Below are 5,844 nucleotides of genomic sequence, written 5' to 3' on the forward strand. Positions count from 1 at the left end.
TCTTATACTAACACTATGATTGAAACAACAGACAAAAGTATAGGCAAGCAATTAACTAGTAGAGGTAGTTCCTCATAAGTTTTGTAGTTCTTTGCTCTTATGACTAGATGTTCCTGTACACTAGATGAGAACAATGTTGACACTGACCACATGTGATTGAAGCTGCGTTAAGCTTCAAGATCAAAGAACAAGGACAAGAATAAAGACTTCAAGGATAGCCAACAAGAACTTCAAATGGGTCGGTGGTTGTAAAAGCAGCCCTTTGACTCAAATGGATCCTTCATTGTGCATGACTGGATGTAGGCAGTACTATGATAATCAGTTACAATCATTTTTATGTATATGTATACTAATCTGATTAATATGCAATTAGTTATTCTATATAACCTGTTAGTGCTAAAGCTGTGGCATGCATGCTAGGTGGAACTATCCCCCATGCATCCAGCGCTGCAATAAAGAATGCCTGCTTTCTAAAACTCCAAAACGTGTCTTAGAGCGTTTCTTTGACCGGCTTTTCAGTATCATAACCAAGTTAGTCCATTAGAGTTGCACAGGCTGTAAAGGTCTCATTCTTAGCAAAGTAAGTAGCCTGAAGAAGTCATGTAAGAAAGATGTAGAAGTAGTGAACTCTAAATCAACAAAATTTGACGCAGGGCATCTGTATGTTGAAAAACGTTTCATAAAAAAAAAAGAACATGGATCCAAAGTTGTTTTCAGTCATACCTAAGAAATGCAAAAGTATGCCTGAGAGTAGAATTTGGTCTATAGAACTTCATGTTTATGTATTGTACTCACACATTAAAACCGATACTAGGCATTCACTTACCTGAAGCCTAAAGAACAGGATGTGTGAATGTAGCTGAGAGGCCAAGTGTAACACATTTCCTTGCTTTCCTTTTGGGATCGTTTTGCATTTCACATCCCTGCACTTGTCTGAGAACCACTCTTGTTCTTAAAGGATGGCAGATGTTGTTTGTAAAAGCTAAAGGCACTTCTTTCTTCTTTTTAACTGAAAGAAGTGTAAAGGAAATAACGAGGCCAAAACCTGTGGCCTCTAGTTAGGCAAAACTCACACTAAGATTTGTGGACTCTAGCTTTTTTTTAGTTATGAACTCTGCTGTGCATCACCAAAGCTCTTTATTTTCTTCATTTGTAAAAAAGGGATAAAGTTCTGTTTGTTATTGCACAGCACTTTGAGAACTATGGTTAAGAGGTGCTATTACAGAATTGTTATTAGAAATGATCTCTTCTCTTTTCCAGAGAGATCAGTGCTTGCCCAGCCGACATTTGTTTTTGAAAAGACGGACTGTCCTTTGAAGGTAAAAACTTAACCTTTTGATTTCCATAATTGATAAAAAATGCTGAGAAATGAGGATTATATAGATAATGATCCTAGCATTAATAAAATATTTTAGCCCAGATTAAGACTTGTAATAATTGGCCTCAAAATAGAACAAGGAAAAGTGGAAACTGGAAAGAAGACTGCTTTTAATACATGTATGTTGGATTGATATACTTTGTGTCCTGCTCTAGAAAATAGCTGTTTTATTCTCCTCAGCCTTTCCACGCTTATATTTTTTTCCAGCAGCCTGCAGAAGACCCAGTTTGCAAAGCTGAAAATGGTAATAACCACCTCATTGAAACAGTATACTAATACACTGGGTTATTCATAGGTCTGACTGTTGCCTGTGAAAATGGTGTTTGCACCCTTACTTTGTATGAGCTGGGACAAATCCTTGTTAGTAGACTAAGACTATGTGGGTTGTAGAGCCACCTACTATGTCCTAATATATATGTCCCTGTCTTACCTCAAGAATTCTTCCTCCCATCTTGCCTCTCATATTTACCAGAAAGCCAAACTCCAGAAGCCCTGAAAAATGGCCAAGTATATTCATCAGCTGTATTAGCTCCTATCTGCCCTGTTCTATTTATTTAGGCCAAATTATAATGTAACTTCTCATTCTTAATGCCTTCTGAGCCTGTGGGCTCTGAAATGATTCTAAAAGTGCTTGATTTAGGTTCCCTGAACTTAGTAGAAATAAAGAAGACTCCCTAGGGCTTTGTGCCAGGTGTTGACTGAGATTCCAAGGCCCTCTTTTGCTCTTAGGTACTGCCTTAAAGCTGTTCCTGTAAGTCATTCCTAGAACTTATTGTGTTCAGGTTTTAATTCCATATCATAACATTGTACTGAAATCTCCTGCCAATCTGTCCCTGCAGAACATTATATTTACTTTTCTCTAGATTTCATTAGTTGTTCCAGAAAACATGCAAGATTATAATCTTTTACTTTCCAGAAGTCTGACTCTCAGTCTAACGCAGGTATGCCATTTAGCTCCAGTCATGTTTTAATTACTGTAGTTCTGTATTCTCATCTGGTAAAGAAGAGAAGGAATTTTCCTGTCTAAGAAACGTTTCTGCACTGTAGAAATGCTACAAGCCACTGATATAAACTTGCTCGTAATTTCCAATAAATCCATTTTTAAATAAAAATATATTATTTTTCCGTACTTACATAATATTACATGAAGTAGTGAAAAAATCTGTATATTTCATATCAGTTCCTTGAATTGCTCACACAGTCAAGGGAGGAGGAGGTCTGGAAAGGAATGAGATTCCCTGGTTTATGGAAGAGATCAGTGTTCCCTGTGCAATCCCTGAAAATGTAAAGCAATTTTCAAAAGGTCCTCTCCTTCTGTCCAGTCAACAGCTGACCTGGAAGGCCCTTTAAAGGACTGTGTATTGTTTCCATGGGAAATGTACAGAAGTCACTGAAGGCTACTGTGCAGTAGGACTGATCTGGTTTTTACAGTATTTATTTAACATAGGGATGGGACCAGAAAGTTACTTCCGAATTTAGGCATTAATATGTGTACACTATATTTTGTTTTATCTAGTCCTGTGACACACCTAAATGTAGCTAAGAGGATTTAAGATAAGCCAAGTTTGGTTTACTTTGAAAATTATATTGAGATCGTACACAAAAAATCATAGATATGGTAGAAATTTTAGAGTATACCTATACAAAAAAATAAAGCAAGGTGCAGGAGTGAGCTTGAGTGTTTGGCGTCTTGACTGTCCATACTGTTTAACTGATAGCTCACTCCCTGGTTCTGTTTTGAACCTCTCCAACTGGCGGTCTCCAAGACAGAACCATTATAGAGTGGACTAGCCATAAGCAGTGTGCCTGAGCTGTGCCACTTGGCCTCAGAGACCTCTCTGATTGAGCAGTATAGATGTATTGGGTCTGGCTGAGATGGAGTTAATTTTCCCCATAGCAGCCCTCATAGTGCTGTGCTTTGTATTGGTAGCTAGAAAGGTGTTGATAACACACCAGTGTTTTGGCTACTGCTGAGCAGTGCTGGCACAGCATCAAGGCTGTCTCTCCAACATTTCCCCCCCCCCTCAGTGGCAGGCTGGGGCTGGGCAAGATCTTGGGAGGGGACATAGCCAGGACAGCTGACCCAAACTAACCAAACAGATATTCCATACCATATGACGTCAGCTCAGCAATAAAAGCTAAGTAAAGGGAGGAGGAAGGGGGGGAATTCGTTATTTACGTTTGTCTTCCAGAGCAACAGCTATGTGTATTGAAGCCCTGCTTCCCAGGAAGTGGCCAAACATTGCCTGCTGATGGCAAGTAGAGAATAAAATCTTTTGTTTTCCTTTGCTTTCGCACGCAACCTTTGCTTTTGCTTTATTAAACTCTCTTTATCTCGACCCACGAGCCTTTCATTATATTTTCTCTCCCCTGTCCAGCTGAGGAGGGGGAGTGATAGAATGGCTTTAGTGGGCACCTGGCATCCAGCCAGGGTCAACCCACCACAATAGACATAACCTAAAAGTCTACTTCAGAAAGTTGGTAGTTAGCAGAAAATAATTTATTCTACTGCCAATGAAGGCATGATGTTATATCGGCTAACCTTAAAATTAATCTTTTTTTTCTCCAAATAAATGATAATTTTAGTCTGTTGTCCTTTCAGATACAACACTTGCTCAGAAAAGAGGGAGATCATCTTCCTTTACCATCCTTCCTACCTTTCCTCCCTCCCAGCCAGATAATTTAAAAAAAGAAAACAACAAAACCAATAAATATTTATGTAGAAAAGCAGATATTAACTAAAATCGAGAAATGCTTTTTCTGTAGGACAGAGCTGGACTGGATTGGACCAGGCTGGTGTTTGGACAGGAGAAAGGAATGCTTTAGGAGGAGTACTGGAAGTTCAATAGAAGAAATGATTTTTTGCATTTGGTGTTAGAGAATTCTGCAGTGCTGGGGAGGAATCTCTGAATAAGTTGCAAATAGGCATTTACACTGTGTGGTACAAATTATTCTTGAAAAAAATGAATGGAGTTAAAGTAATTACATGAATTAATTTGCTTGCCATTTAATGGTGATTGTTCCTATAGGAATATAATTTTCTATCCTAGGAGCCTATCCTGGTTTCAGCTGGGATAGAGTTAATTGTCTTCCTAGTAGCTACTATAGTGCTATGTTTTGGATTTAGTATGAGAAGAATGTTGATAACACTGATGTTTTCAGTTGTTGCTAAGTAATGTTTAGTCTCAAGTCAAGGATTTTTCAGCTTCTGATGCCAAGCCAGCAAGAAGGCTGGAGGGGCAGAAGAAGTTGGGAGGGGACACAGCCAGGGCACCTGACCCAAAGTGGCCAACAGGGTATTCCATACCATGTGACGTCATGCCCAGTATATAAACTGGGGGGAGTTGGCATGGGGGGAATCGCTGCTCAGGGACTAACTGGGCATCAGTCGGCAGGTGGTGAGCAATTGTATTATGCATCACTTGTATATTCCAATCCTTTTATTATTACTATTGTCATTTTATTATTGCTATTATTATCATTTTTAGTTTCTTCTTTTCAGTTCTATTAAACTGTTCTTATCTCAACCCACGAGTTTTACTTTTTTTTTTCCGATTCTCTCCCCCATCCCACTGGGTGGGGGGGGGGGTGAGCGAGCGGCTGCGTGGTGCTTAGTTACTGGCTGGGGTTAAACCACGACAGAGACTGTCTTCCATCTAACCAGTGACCCTGGGAGCATTCTCCCACTTACCACTAATGGGAACAATGGAGTGATCTTAAATCCTAGTCTATGTCTTTTACCAGAGACAGGTCCTTAACAGACCTTGGCATAAAGGATTTCTAAGCAATCATAAGAGGCCACAACATTGTTATAGCAACAAACCACACTCTGCTGTTAAAAAGTAGTGATTGTGTGTAGAATATCAGTTGTGTCATTTTACAGGACATGGTACATGGTTGCTATCACTTTCTGGCTGGCGTTTGGTCTTTATAAAAATAGTGAAAGCATCAGTAGTGCACTACCATCATTATAGTAAGTTATGAAAGCCTTTTTACCAGAACAGGGCAGGGTACATTAATTTATTCCCATGTTCTTGGGCCTTGTTTACTCATCTTAAAAATGCTTAAGACTGGTCCAGATAGCATTGCCATTTCAATGGCTTTTGCAAACCAGCAGCACCTGATTTTCAAAGCTGAAGAAGGATTTTATGAGATTAAAGCATCCATCAATAGCCAGAAGATTTCTGCCCCTGACATAGCCAAAAAACCCATGGTGCTTTCTGTGCCTAAGTCTACCCACCTGTAAAATGAAGACAGTAACAGTTATCTTAGAGATTTTGTTTAGATGGATAGGTTAGACTATTGCTCAGGTACTACTAAAATGGGGGGGGAGTTTACAGAAACATGAATTAATAATTTAAGGTTTGTTATTACTCATTATTAAAGTTTAAATTCCTTGCTCTGTAGTATAGAAGAATAACATATTCGTGACCTCAGCTCTTCTTCAAATGAACACTGACTTGATC

At 39.1% G+C, this 5,844-nt stretch overlaps 1 long non-coding RNA gene across 1 annotated transcript; it reads left to right on the forward strand.

Moving 5' to 3' along the window:
• The first annotated feature begins 1,578 nt into the window (after positions 1 to 1,578).
• Positions 1,579 to 4,055, forward strand: LOC138683424 (uncharacterized). The gene is made up of 3 exons (XR_011322955.1): positions 1,579 to 1,622; positions 2,242 to 2,319; positions 3,981 to 4,055. It is a non-coding gene; the product is annotated as an uncharacterized lncRNA (long non-coding RNA).
• The last annotated feature ends 1,789 nt before the right edge of the window (positions 4,056 to 5,844 follow it).

The sequence above is a fragment of the Haliaeetus albicilla genome, chromosome W (genome assembly GCF_947461875.1).
Source record: "Haliaeetus albicilla chromosome W, bHalAlb1.1, whole genome shotgun sequence".
NCBI classification, from domain to species: Eukaryota; Metazoa; Chordata; class Aves; order Accipitriformes; family Accipitridae; genus Haliaeetus; species Haliaeetus albicilla.